General features: G+C 37.1%; 1 pseudogene; it reads right to left on the bottom strand.

Annotated features, from left to right (window-relative positions):
• LOC138440674 (prolyl 4-hydroxylase subunit alpha-2-like) overlaps positions 1-15653 on the bottom strand; it is a 66008-nt pseudogene that overhangs the window by 35181 nt on the left and 15174 nt on the right.

Below are 15653 nucleotides of genomic sequence, written 5' to 3'. Positions count from 1 at the left end.
ATATAATATATAAAACTTAAGGGATGCAGCAAAAGCAGTTCTAAGAAGAAAGCTCACAGCAATAAATGCCTGAATTAAGAAACAAGAGAGAACTCAAAATAACCTCATTATACACCTCAAGGAACTAGAAAGAGAAGAACAAATGAAGCCCAAAGCCAGTAGAAGGGAAAAAATAACAAAGCACAGAGTGAAAACAAATGAAACACAGACTAAAAAGACAATAGAAAGGGTCAATAAAACTAAGAGCTTAAAAAAAAAATGTAGACAAAACAGACAAACCTGTAGACAGAGTCACCAAGAAAAAGAGAAGACTCAAATAAAATTAGAAAAGAAAGAGGAGGTGTTACAACTGATACTACAGAAATACAAAGGTCCTTGAGAAATTATGTTGAACAAGAACAAACTGGGACAACCTTGAAGAAATGATAAGTCCCTAGAAACATACAACCTACCAGGAATGTATCATGAAGAAATGGAAAATCTGAAAAGATCAATTACTAGTAAGAAGACTGACAATTATTTGAAAATTACCAACAAAAAGTTCAGGACCACAGGGCTTCACTGGTAAATTTGACTAAATACTAAAGAAATACTAATAACAATTCTTCTCAAACTCTCTCAGAATTTTCAGAGGGAATACTTCCAAACTTATTTTACTCTGGCAGCATTACATTGATACCAAAAAACTATAAGAAAAGAAAAATATACACCAATATCCTTGTTGAACAAAGATGTAAAACTCCTCAACAATCTATTCAGTTCAGTTCAGTCACTTAGTCTTGTCCAACTCTTTGCGGCCCCATGAATCGAAGCACGCCAGGCCTCCCTGTCCATCACCAACTCCCGGAGTTCACTCAGACTTATGCCCATCAAGTCCGTGATGCCATCCAACCATCTCATCCTCTGTCGTCCCCTTCTCCTCCTGCCCCCAATCCCTCCTAGCATCAGAGTCTTTTCCAATGAGTCAACTCTTCACGTGACGTGGCCAAAGTACTGGAGTTTCAGCTTCAGCATCAGTCCTTCCAAAGAAATTCCAGGACTGATCTCCTTCAGAATGGACTGGTTGGATCTCCTTGCAGTCCAAGGGACTCTCAAGAGTCTTCTCCAACACCACAGTTCAAAAGCATCAATTCTTCGGCGCTAAGCCTTCTTCACAGTCCAACTCTCACATCCATACATGACCACAGGAAAAACCATAGCCTTGACTAGACGGACCTTAGTCGGCAAAGTAATGTCTCTGCTTTTGAATATGCTATCTAGGTTGGTCATAACTTTTCTTCCAAGGAGTAAGCATCTTTTAATTTCATGGCTGCAATCACCATCTGCAGTGATTTTGGAGCCCAAAAAATAAAGTCTGACGCTGTTTCCACTGTTTCTCCATCTATTTCCCATGAAGTGATAGGACCGGATGCCATGATCTTCGTTTTCTGAATGTTGAGCTTTAGGCCAACTTTTTCACTCTCCACTTTCACTTTTATCAAGAAGCTTTTTAGTTCCTCTTCACTTTCTGCCATAAGGATGGTGTCATCTGCATATCTGAGGTTATTGATATTTCTCCTGGCAATCCTGATTCCAGCTTGTGTTTCTTCCAGTCCAGCGTTTCTCATGATGTACTCTGCATATAAGTCAAATAAGCAGGGTGACAATATACAGCCTTGATGTACTCCTTTTCCTATTTGGAACCAGTCTATTGTCCCATGGCCAGTTCTAACTGCTGCTTCCTGACCTGCATACAGATTTCTCAAGAGGCAGGTCAGGTGGTCTGGTATTCCCATCAATCTATTAGCAAAACAAATTATACAATACATTAGAAAGATCACACACCATGATCAAGTGGGACTTAACCCTGGAATGCAAGGATGGATAAATACTTGGAAATTAATCAATGTGAATCACATTAACAAAATGAATGGAAAAGTCATATGATCATTTCAATAGATGCAAAAAAACCATCTGACAAAATTCACCATCCATTCATGATCAAAAAAATTTCAGCAAATACAGAGGAAATGTGCTCCAACATAAAAAAGGCCATATATGCCACGTCCACAACTAACAGCATACTCAACAGTGAAAATGTCAAAGATCTTCTCTAATCAGGAACAAGACAAGGATACCCACACTCATCATTTTTATTCAATATAGCACTAGAAGTTCTAGACAGAGCAATTAGGCAAGAAGAAGAAAAGAAAGGCAGTTGGAAAGGAAGAAGTAAAACTATCTCTATTTGCAGATACCATGATCTTTTTTTTTTCACTGAAGTATAGTTAATTTGGGGGCTTTCTTTGTGGCTCATCTGGAAAAGAATCTGCCTGCAATGTGGGAGACCTGGGTTCAATCCCTAGGTTGAGAAGATCCCTGGAGAAGGGAAAGGCTACCCACTCCAGTTTCTGGCCTGGAGAATTCCACAGACCATATGGTCCATGGGGTCACAAAGAGTCGGACACAACTGAGCGACTTTCACTTTGGGGCTTCCCTTTTGGCTCAGCTGGTAAAGAATCTGCCTGCAGTGTGGGAGACTTGGATTCAATACCTGGGTTGGAAAGATCTCCTGGAGAAGGGAAAAGCTACCTACTCCAGTATTCTGGCCTGGAGAATTCCATAGACTGTATAATCCACAGGGTCGCAAAGAGTCGAACATGACTGAGCAACTTTCATATAGCTAATTTAAAATAGCTAATTTAAAATGCTGTGTTGGTTTCTGTTGTATAGTGAAGTGAATCAGTTATATATATATTCAGTTATATATGTATACATATATTTTGTCTTTTTCATATTCTTTTCCACTATAGTTTAATATAAGATACTGAATATAGGTCCCTGTGCTATACAGAACCTTTTTGTTTATCTATTTCATATACAGTAATTTCTATCTGCTAATTCCAAACTCCTAATTTACTCCTCCCCCAGTCCCCTTTAGTAACTGTAAATTTGTTTCCTGTTTCTGTTTTATAAATAAGCTCATTTGTATCATACTTTAGATTCTACATTTAAGACATATTATATAATACTGTCTCTAACTTCATGTAGTATGATAATCTCTAGACCCATTCATGTTGTTGCAAATAGCATTATTTTATTCACTTTTACGCTGAGTAGGATTCCACTGTGTGTGCGTGTGTGTGTGTACACACACAAACTACATCTTCTTTATCCATTATCTGCCAGTGAACATTTAGGCTGCTTTATTTCTTGGGTATTGTAAATAGTGCTGATATGAACACTGGGGTGCATGTACCTTTTTGAATTAGAATTTCATCTTTTCCATATATATCTGAAGAAGTGGAATTAATAGATCATCTATTTTTAGCTTTTTAAGGAACCTCCATATTGTTCTCCATAGTGGCTGTAGCAATTACATCCCCACAGTGTAGGAAGGTTCCCTTTCTCCACATCCTCCAATCTATTTATAGAGATTTTGATGATGGTCATTTTGATGAATGTGAAGTGATACCTCACTGTAGTCTTGATTTGCATTTCTCTAATAATTAGTGATGTTGAACATCTTTTAATGTGCCTGTTGGCCATCTGTATGCCTTCTTTGGAAAAATGTCTGTTCAGGTCTGGCCACCTCATGCAAAGAGTTGACTCATTGGAAAAGACTCTGATGCTGGGTGGGATTGGGGGCAGGAGGAAAAGGGGATGACCGAGGATGAGATGGCTGGATGGCATCACAGACTCGATGGACGTGAGTCTGAGTGAACTCCGGGAGATGGTGATGGACAGGGAGGCCTGGCGTGCTGCGATTCATGGGGTCACAAAGAGTCGGACATGACTGAGCGACTGAACTGAACTGAACTGAACTGAGGTCTTCTGCCCATGTTTTAGATTGGTTTGTCTGGTTTTTGCTGCCATTTTTTGAGCTTTCTGAGCTGTTTGCATATCTTAGAAATTAATCCCTTGCCAGTCACATCATTTGTAAATATTTTTTCTCCTGACCTGTACACTGTCTTTTTGCTTTGCCTCCACTTTGTTCTTTTTCCTTAAGATTGCTTTGGCAGTAGATGCCATGATTTTATATAGAAAGCTCTAAAAACCCCACCCAAAACTGTGAACTAATAAGCAAGTGCAGTAGTTGCAGGGTAAAAACATCAATATACAACAATAAATTGCATTTCTGTTTACTAATTACAAACTATCAAAAATAGAAATTAGGAAAACAATCCCATTTCCAACTGCATCAAAAAGAACAAAATACATAAGAATAAATTTAACCAAGGAAATGGAAGAAGTATATGCTATAAACTACACAATGAAAGAAACTGAAGACAACACAAATAAATGGAAAGATATTCCAGGCTCACGAACTGGAAGAAGTAATACTGTTAAAATTGTTCATATTACCAAAAGCAATCTACAGATTCAATGCAATTTCTATCAAAGTATCAAAGGTACTTTTCACATAAATAGAACCAAAAATCCTAAAATTTGCATGGAACCACAGAAGACTCCGAATAGGCAAAACAATCTTGAGAAAAAAGAACAAAGCTGAAGGCATCATGCTTCCTGATTTCAAACTATATTATAAACATATAGTCACAAAACAGTTTGGTATTGGCCTAAAAATAGACCCAAAGATCAATGGAACAGAAGAGAGAGCCCAGAAATAAACCTATGCAGATGTGGTCAATTAATTTACAACAAAGGAACCAAGAATATACAATGGAAAAAGGATAACCTCTTCAATAAATGGTACCAGAAAAACTGGACAGCCACACGCAAAAGAATGAAACTGGACCATTATCTCAAGCCATACAAAAAATCAACTCAAAGTGGATTAGATCTGAATGTAAGATCCAAAACCATAAAACTCATAGAAGAAAACAAAGGGTAAGCTCTCTGACACTGATCTAGGCAATGATTTTTTGTATTTGACACCAAAAATGAAAGCAAGAAAAGAAAAAATTAGTGATTGGGACTATATCAAACGAAAAAGTTTCTATACAGCCAAAGAAACCATCACAAAATGAAAAGCCAACCTATGGAATGGGTGAAAATATTTGGAAATCATGTTTCTGATAAGGGGATAATATCGAAATCATATAAAGAACTACTACAATTTAACAGATACAAACAATCCAGCATGGGGATGATCCAGAGAGACGATATTGGGTGGGAGGTGGGAGGGGGGTTCAGGATTGGGAACTCATGTACACCCATGGCTGATTCATGTCAATGTATGGCAAAATCAATACAGTATTGTAGAGCAAAATAAAGTAAAAATAAAATTTTTTTTTAAATGAGAAAGGGATCTGAACAGACATTTTCCCAAAGATGATATAAAAATGAATAGACAAAAATGATATAAAAATAAACAGACATTTTTCCAAACATGATTTAAACATATGAAAAGGTGATGGTAATGGTTTAGTCACTAAGTAATGTCCAACTCTTGTAACCCCATGGACTGTAGCCCAACAGACTCCTTTGTCCATGGAATTCTCCAGGTAAGAATACTAAGAATGGAATGCCATCTCCTTCTCTAGGGTATCTTCCTGACCCAGAGATTGAACCTGGGTCTCCTGCACTGCAGGTGGATTCTATACTAAAGGGAGCCATTAGGGAGGTCATGAAAAGGTGCTCGACATCATTAGTCACTATGAAAACGTAAACCAAAACCACAATGAAATACCACCTCACATCTGCTACAATGGCTAAAAGACAAGAAGTAAATTTTGGTGAGTATGTAGAAACCTGTACACTGTTGGTAAGAATGTAAATTGGTGCAGCCACTGTGGAAAATAGTACGGAGATCCCTCAAAAATTTAAACATAGAACTATAGATCCTATAATGATACTCTGCATATTTATCCAGCAGAAAAGAAATCACAATCTTGAAAATGCATCTGCAGCCCCATGTTCACTGCAGCATTATTTACAATAGCCAAGACAAGAAAACAATGTAAATGCCCATCAACAGAGGAACAGATAAAGAAAATGGGTATTGCTAGATTTCTAATTTAAAAAAACAGATGTGCAACAAGGGTTTACTGTATAGCACAGGAAACTATAGTCAATATCTTACAATACCTATAATGGAAAATAACTTCAAAAATAATATATGTATGTATGTATAACTAAATCACACAAAAAAGAATTCTACTTTTTGAAATTTAGTAATGTTTATCTTTTTGCTGGTTTTTCTAAATGTCCTATGGACATCTAATAACAACAAGGATGACCCTGTATACAAGACAGCAAAAATGACATAGATGTGTATAGCGGACTTTTGGACTCAGAGGGAGAGGGAGAGGGTGGGATGATTTGGGAGAATGGCATTGAAACATGTATACTATCATGTAAGAATCGAATAACCAGTCTATGTCCGATGCAGGATACAGCATGCTTGGGGCTGGTGCACGGGGATGACCCAGAGGGATGTTATGGGGAGGGAGGTGGGAGGAGGGTTCATGTTTGGGAACGCATGTACACCCGTGGCAGATTCATGTCAATGTATGGCAAAACCAATACAGTATTGTAAAGTAAAATAAAGTAAAAATAAAAATTAAAAAAAATAAAATAAATATTTAATAACAAAAAATTTTAATATTTTTGTGTAGGATATAAGATTAATAAAATTAATATAAACAGAAATTATTGTATTTAAATTACTAATGACATCATTCAAGATGCTCCTATTTTCTGCACTTGATAAAACATTCTTCAGTTCAGTTCAGTTCCTCAGTCATGTCCAACTCTTTGCAACCCATGTACTGCTGCACAGAAGTCTTCCCTGTCCATCACCAACTCCCAGAGTCTACCCAAACTCATGTCCATTGAGTCGATGATGCCATCCAACCACCTCATCCTCTATTGTCCCCTTCTTCTCCCGCCTTCAATCTTTCCCAGCTTCAGGGTCTTTTCAAATGAGTCAGTTCTTCACATCAGGTGGCCAAAGTATTGGAGTTTCAGCTTCAGCATCAGTCCTTCCAATGAATACGCAGGACGGATTTCCTTTAGGATGGACTGGTTGGATCTGCTTGAAGTTCAAGGGACTCTCAAAAGCCTTCTCCAACACCACAGTTCAAAAGCATCAACTCTTTGGCACTCAGCCTTTTTTATAGTCCAACTCTCACATCTATACATGACTACTGGAAAAAACCGTAGCTTTGTCTAGATGGACCTTTGTTGGCAAAGTAATGTCTCTGCTTTTTAATATGCTGTCTAGGTTGGTCATAGCTTTTCTTCCAAGGAGCAAGCATTTTTTAATTTCATGGCTGCAGTCACCATTTGTACTGATTTTGGAGCCCAAAATATTGTTAGAGAAATGTTAATGTCTTACTATGAGTATATATTTTTTCTTTTCCCTTACATTTTTTATGATTTTTGCTTTATATATCTATCTTTGTTGTTAGGTATCTAATGATTTACAATGTCTATCTTCTTTGTGAATAGTACCTTTTATCATTAAAAATATTCATCTTTGCTTCATCTAAAATACATAAATTTAATTTAAAAAGGAGAAAAAAGAAAATGTGGTATTCATATACAATGGAATATTATCCAGCCATAAAAAAGAAGGAAGTATTGCCTTTCAAAAATATGGATAGATCTTAAGGTCGTTATGCTAAATGAAATAAAGACAAATGCTGTATTATCTGATCTCACGTATATGTGGACTCTATAAACAAAACAAAAACATCAACAACAACTGAACTTGAACAAAATACAGATTGACGATTGCCAGAAGTGAAGATTAGGGGTAAGCGAAGGTGCTCAAAAGGCACAAACTTCCAGTTATAAGATAAATAAATCCTGAGGATGTAAGTAACAACAGTGTATTGTATATTTAAAAGCTGCTAAGAGAATAAATCTTTAAAGTTCTCATCACAAAAAAAAAATTGTAACTAAGATGATAATGTTAACTAAAGTTATTGAGGTAATCATTTAGTAATACACACATATATTAAATCATTGTTATACAGCTTAAAACCTCTTACATTGTTGGTGGGAATGCAAACTAGTACAGCCACTATGGAGAACAGTGTGGAGATTCCTTAAAAAACTAGAAATAGAACTGTCTTATGAGCCAGCAATCCCACTGCTGGGCATACACACCGAGGAAACCAGAACTGAAAGAGACACGTGTACCCCAATGTTCATCGCAGCACTGTTTATAATAGCCAGGACATGGAAGCAACCTAGATGTCCATCAGCAGATGAATGGATAAGAAAGCTGTGGTACATACACACAATGGAGTATTACTCAGCCATTAAAAAGAATACATCTGAATCAGTTCTAATGAGGTGGATGAAACTGGAGCCAATTATACAGAGTGAAGTAAGCCAGAAAGAAAAACACCAATACAGTATACTAATACATATATATGGAATTTAGAAAGATGGTAATGATAACCCTGTATGCGAGACAGCAAAAGAGACACAGATGTATAGAACAGTCTTTTGGACCCTGTGGGAGAAGGAGAGGGTGGGATGATTTGGAAGAATGGCACTGAAACATATAATATCATATAAGAAACGAATCACCAGTCCAGGTTCGATGCAGGGTGCAGGATGTCTGGGGCTGGTGTACTGAGATGACCCGGAGAGATGGTGTTGGGGGGAGGTGGGTAGGGGGTTCGGGATTGGGAACACGTGTACACCCGTGGCGGATTCATGTTGATGTGTGGCAAAACCAATACAATATTGTAAAGTAAAAAATAATAATAATTTTAAAAAAACTAATACAATGTTATATGTCAATTATATCTCAATAAAACAACAACAACATTCTTAAAGGACTATAATAGAATCTAGAGTTCCAACATCATTATATTTGCAGAAGACAGGATATAATAAAAAAACTACTTGATATATTAAGAACCAAGAACATGTGACCTATTTTCTAGAGAAAAGTCAGAAACAAAACCAACTCAAAGATGGAACAGATGTTGGAATTAGCAGATAAAGATTTTTAAGCTGTTATTATACTCAAGGATGGAAAGAAAAATAATACTTGTAATTAATGAGAAGAAGAGAAATCTCAGTCAGTAAAGAAACTATTGAAAATTTTAGGACTTCCCTGGTGGTTCCAGTGGTTAAGAATCTGCCTGCCAATACAGGGGACAGCAGCTTGATCCCTGGTTCGGGAAGATGCCACATGCTACAGGGCAACTGAGCCAGTGCAGCACAACTACTGCAGCCCGCACGCCTGGAGCCTGTGCTCTACAGCAAGAGAAGCCGCCGCAATGAGAAGCCTGTGCACCACAATGAAGAGCAGCCCCCACTCACCACAGCTAGAGGAGTCCACGCACAGCAACAAAGACCTAGCACAGCCAAAAATAAATAAATGTAGAAATAAGAACAGTAGTAAATTTGAAGGAAAGATAAAAAAAGTTTAACAAAAGAGAATCTAGTTGAAATTTTTAGAACTGAGAATTCCCTGGTGGTTCATGGTTAGGACTCTATGCTCTTACTGCTAAGGGCCCAGGGTTGATCCCTGGCTAAGGAACTAAGATTCTGCATGCCCTGTGGCATAGCCAAAACAGAGACAGCAAATTTTAGAACTGCAAAATACGAGATCTGAAATTAAAACTTCACTAGATGCACTTAACATGGAAATGGAGATGACATAGGCAGAACCACTAAGGTTGGAGGTATATCAACAGATACTATCCAATATGTAGAAAAGAGAAAATATCCAAATAAAATTGACAAGACCTCCTGCTTATATAAAGATTATAACCCTATAAGAATACAAAAAGAAAGAACAAGAATATCCTTTCTAACTACCAAAGGACAACCAATAACTATGATAAACTAGTGAAACTGTTTTTGAAAGAAAAACTGCCTTCACTGAGTTTATCATCTATTATCTAGAATATGAAGAAATAATTCTTTCCCAGATGACAGCAAAAAATGAAAACAAAAAACATACCAGAGATATGAATAACTAAGGATGAATAGGTGATAAATCTTATTCCTGAGGACCTCTAAAGCTGACACAGGGTTTCATGGAAAGAGCAGAAAAGAATTCCTCTGTTTGGTCACAAGTATTATGGCTTTCATCAGTTAAATACTTGCAATCTGCTGCCTATTTCATTTATGTAACCAACTTTTAAAAGTCACATATAATTAAAATAAAACTTTATAGATAAATAAAAAATTTAAACAGGTTTAAAAAAGGATCTCGTGGAGACACTAAATTAAAACATAATATATACTGATACACTTCTCTTCGAAAAGGTCTTGGAGGACCAGATTATAAAGAATTTTGCTGGAACAGTCATTAAAAACAAACAAAATACATACAAGAGGAAAACTACCAAAACTCTGAAGAGAGATATCAAAGCAGAACAAAATAAACAGTGATTCCATGTTCATGGATAAGAAGACTTAATACTGTCAAGATGTTAGTTCACCCTAAATTAATCCATAGATTCAATACAATCCTAATTAAATTCTAAAAAGTTATTTTGTGGATATCTACAAAATTATCCTACAGTTTATATGGAAAGACAAAAGACCCAGCATAGACAATACAATATTAAAGGAGAAGAACAAAGTTGGAGAAATGATACTACTTGACTCCAAAGCTACTACAAAGCTACAGTAATCAAGACAATGTGGTATTAGTGAAAGAATAATCAATCAACAGAACAGAACAGTGAGCCTAGAAACAGACCTCCATAAAAATAATCGACTCATATTTGACAAAGGAGCAAAAGCAATACAATGGAGCAAAAAGAGTCTCTCAAAAAATGGTGATGGAACAAATGGACATACATATGCAAAAAATATAAATCTAGACCTTATATTCTTCACTCAGTATAACTCAAAATGGATCACAAACCTAAATGTTAAACACAAAACTATAAAACTGGAAGACAACATGGGAGAAAATCCTGGTGACCCTGGGCATGGTATTGTCCTTTAAAATAGAACAACAAAGACATGATCCATGAAAGAAATGATTGATAAGGTGGACTTCATTAAAATTAAAAACTCTCCTCCAAGAAAGATAATACAAAGAGAATGAGAAAACGAGTCGCATACTGGAAGAAAATATTTGCAAAAGAGACATTTAAAAGGGACTGTTATCTAAAATATATATAATGAGTTCATAAATACAACTATAAGCAAACAAAAACTCAATTAAAAAATGGACCAAAGCCCTTAACAGACCCCTCAGCAAAGAGATATACAGATGGCAAGTAAACATAAGAAAATATGTTCCATATCATATGTTATCAGGGAACTGTGAATTAAAACAATGAGATATTAATACCGTCACATATCTATTAGAATGACCAAAATCCAAGACACTGACAATCTCAAATGCTGACAAGGATATGGAACAATAGAACTCTCATCCACTGTTAAATGCAAAATAATACAGATACTTGGAAAGACAGTGTGGCTATTTCTTACAAAACTAAACTTACTCTTTATACAAACCAGCAATCACATTCTTTGGTATTTAACCAAAGTAGTTAAAAAGGTAATGTCCACACAAAAATCTGTACATGGATGTTTACAGTATCTTTATCCATAACTGCCAAAATGTTGAAGAAACCAAGATGTCCTTTAGTAGGTGAACAGATGAATAAACTGTAACACATTCAGACAACAAAATATTATTCATGAAATAAGCTATGAAACCATGAAAAACAAGAAGGAACCTCAAATGGATATTAGTAAATAAAAGAAACCGATCTGAGATGGCTACATACTGTATATTCCAACTATATAATACTTGAGAAAAAGCAAAGCTATGGAAACAAAATATCAGTGGCTGCTGTGAAGAGTGGGGGCAAAGATGCACAGTCAGAACACAGAGGATTTTTTGGACAGTGAAATTCTCTGTATTAGATTATAATAATGGATATAGGTCATGAGACATTTGTCTAAACCTATAAATTACAACGTCAAGACTGAACCCTTTACCCATAGGTAAACTAAGGAATCCGGGGGGATTATGATATGTCAATCAATATAGGTTAATCCTGAATGAAAATGTACAATTCTGGTGAGTGATGTTGATAATGAGGGAGGCTATGTATGTGTCAAGGCAAGGGGTATATAGGGAATCATTGCACCTCCCTCTCAATTTTATTGTAAACTTAAAACTACTCTAAAAAAATTAAATCTTTTTAAAAAAAGGGCAATCTGCTATCAGCTTTTCCCTTAAATGTCCCCCAAATAATGACAGCACGGTAGGTCCAAGGAGGGAACAGAGGGAAATGTGCTCAGCACCAAAGGAGAACTTACTTTGGGTTTTGCAATCTCCTTGATCTTCCTGATTTCCTTGTCAGACATGACATCGTAGAACCTGACAATGTGTGGGCTGTCCCATTCATCCTCCTCTTTGAAGGGGCGATGACCAGCTGGGGCGTCCTGTTGCCATAATGTAACCTACAGGAAAGCCTCTTCTGCCTCTGCGGTGTCTGGGAAGCACAGAGCAACAAGTCTATTCCAGGCTCCTCAGTCTGCAGGCACTAGCCTCACTCCTTAGGCCCATCTCCTCCCTTTTCCCTCAGAAAGGAAAAAAAGCATAATGGAACACAAATCATTCAATATCTTCTCTGTCAGGAATATCCTTACTCACATTTACAAGCCCTTAGAGGGAGGTCACTCTTATATTGGACTTAAAAAACAGTGACAATTCACCTTAAATGGGTTTGGGAAAAGAGTCTTTTTCTTCTATCCAACTTGCCATAATGTCCAGGGGTGATCAGCTCACTTCTGTGATTGAACCCTTTAATGGTCTGTTCTCTGTAGCCTTCCTACTCGTGCTATGACCCATGGACCAGCATCACTTGGGAGATGGTTAGAAATACAGAATCTCAGGTTCTAACTCAGTATTACTGAATTAGAATCTGCATTTTAACAACATCCCAGGTGATTCCCACGCACCTTAGATTTTGAGACTACTAACAAAATTATCTACCCATGATCCACCTGGCCCTCCATGAGCCTGCCTATATTAAAATTCTGAATATTATAGCTTCTTTTCTCAAATATTATGCTCTACTAATATAAAAAATGTTTACTATCCTATCCAAAACATAGGATAATTTTTCTCACTGTACACTTGTTCATGGTATAGTCTCAGCCTAAAACTTCTTTTATTACATCGTTCACCTGGTAATCTAGTTTAGGAGTCCTTTACCTGTGAACCTTACCACTTTTTGTCCTAGAGTTAATAACCTTTTGTTGTATGTTGCTACCAAATCTTACACATACCACTACTGTACTAAAACTACTTATTTATATTTTAAATTTTCCTTTAGTACACTACATATTTCTGTAACAGGGCCATATATTATTCATTTTTGCTTAATTTCTTCCACATGCATATAATAAAAAATAATATTCATAATAGTCTTAATGCCTAACATCTAATTAGCTATCAATTAAAATAAGTGTTTGATATAATTATAAGAAAAAGACCCAGTGGTGCACTCAAGGGGCAGGTTCAAGAACTAAAACATCTTCTCAACTAAATCTGGCCTTCCAAAGTCAAAAAGTCCCCAGTATTCATATGGCCAGATGCTCTAAAGGTCTCAAAGTACCCTAAGCACCCCTTATAATCCCAATGACTCCCTTTCCCATCTTATGAGTTTGATACCCTATCCGCGGCAGAGGCTTTCATAGCTCTCGAGGGTTTGCTTATAATCAAGAGTATCCTGAGGAGAACTGTTCAGTGTCTCCTGCTTGGTCTCTGATTCTTTATTCCCAAGGTTTCCTGCCCTTTTTTCCTCCAAGAACTTCACAAAGTATGGCAGATTCAGCTGGGCTTGTTTATGAGAGGAGTCTGGACAAAGGAAAGCAAATAGTTAATAATCAGGGAGATCATTCAGAGAAGCTCTGCAATTCTTCTACTTCGAACGACGCTGATAAACCAGTATGGAATTTGAACACTGTCCAGAATTAGAGTTAAGAGAGAAATAAAAACTAGTATGGAGAAAATCCACCCCACTGTGCCTCACTCACCAGTTCCAAGGGACCTAGTACAGACAGGCAACCAGTGGTCCTGCTTCACACTCATAACTGTTTTATGCTGCGCACATCTGCTTCCTAATGCATTTTCATTACAATGTTATATATCATGTGCTGTTATATACATATACAGTTAGAATGTAGACTAGAGTTCCAGATAACTTCCACAAGCATCATCATCTCATGGGCCCTCACAATATCCAACAAAGAAGGATTTTGGTCCCCATTCCTCAGGTAAGAATACCAAGACACAGAATAAACAAGGAACCTGGGTCAAGATCATATAGAAAAAATAAGCAAATCAGAACTGGAACCCAGATATCTAACTCTGTGGCTCTTACCAAAAATACTCAAAAAAATGTACAAGGCTTATCTCATGTAACAGTCATGAAGGACACTCCCATGTTAGCCAGTCAATGAAACAGTTCTGGCAATAATGTCAACAAAAGAAAGATTTTACGAACCTGAGTCACAGCAGCACAGTCTAGAGTGTGAAATCTTACCAAGCTTATTAATATAAATCAGATGTGGTATGATAATATAAATGCCCTTTTCAAAAGAAAACAAATTACAGTCAAATTAGATATAGCCCTTTGGTCATCCTAGGCTAATTATGAATCCAGAATTGAAATATTTTTCACTTAGCTCTCACAGTGCTGTGATTAGTTATCATGTTATTTTCTACAATCTATTGACTTTATCTGTTAACATGTCTAATCTCCCACTACCATCCCCAAACTACCTTAAGATATTCTGGGAATAGGCCACACATATTAAAGTCTTTTGCCCAGTACAGCATGTAGCATTTAACAGACCTCTGTAAGTTTGCTGAATTTAGTAACAGTAAAACGACTCTGCAATATCCCCACCTGTTGGTAGTCTTTATGCCAAGATATCTCCCTGGAAACAAAGGGGATACACCACCTGTCAAGGAGCTCCTTCCACTTTTTGGCAATTATCTCGAGTTTCTCTTCAAACAGAACCCAAGAGTATCTGGCTGCATATTCTCATATGATCCAGGGCTAACTCTAAGGGCCACAGAGAACAAAAATAATCAATTCCTCTAATTCTTCAGTTAATCTTTTCTTCCTCCAATAATTCCAATTATTTGTTAAGATTCTGACACTGACTCTAATTTGTGAATTTTCCGACATGACCAAGCAATTCTCTGACAGCTGCTGGGTGTTCTACTATTTAACTCAATTCTGGCACTATCCATCTAAAGATAGGGTCAGATCCCATAAGCTAAGGGTTCAGTCCCACAACACGGTCTCCTACCCCTACCTCTACTTCAGTGGCCAACTGCTGTTCAATTGCTGAGTCATGTCTGACTCTTTGCAACCCCATGGACAGTAGCATGTCAAGCTTCCCTGTCCTTCACTATCTCCTAGAGTTTGCTCAAACTCATGTCCATTGAGTCGGTGATGCCATCCAATAATCTCATCCTCTGTTGCCCCCTTCTCCTCCTGCCCTTAATCTTTTCCCAACATCAGTGTCTTTTCCAATGAGTCAGCTCTTCACATCAGGTGGCCAAAGTATTGGAGTTTCAGTTTTAGCATCAGTCCTTCCAATGAATATTCAAGGTTGATTTCCTTTAGGATTGACTGGTTTGAACCTCTTGCAGTCCAAGGAACTCTCAAGAGTCTTCTCCAGCACCACAATTCAAAAGCATCAATTCTTTGGCGCTCAGCCCTCTTTATGGTCCAACTTTC

This window comes from Ovis canadensis, chromosome 5 (genome assembly GCF_042477335.2).
Source record: "Ovis canadensis isolate MfBH-ARS-UI-01 breed Bighorn chromosome 5, ARS-UI_OviCan_v2, whole genome shotgun sequence".
In the NCBI taxonomy this organism is placed as follows: Eukaryota; Metazoa; Chordata; class Mammalia; order Artiodactyla; family Bovidae; genus Ovis; species Ovis canadensis.
Note: the sequence above shows the minus strand (reverse complement) of the source record. Positions and strands in the feature narration are given on the sequence as shown.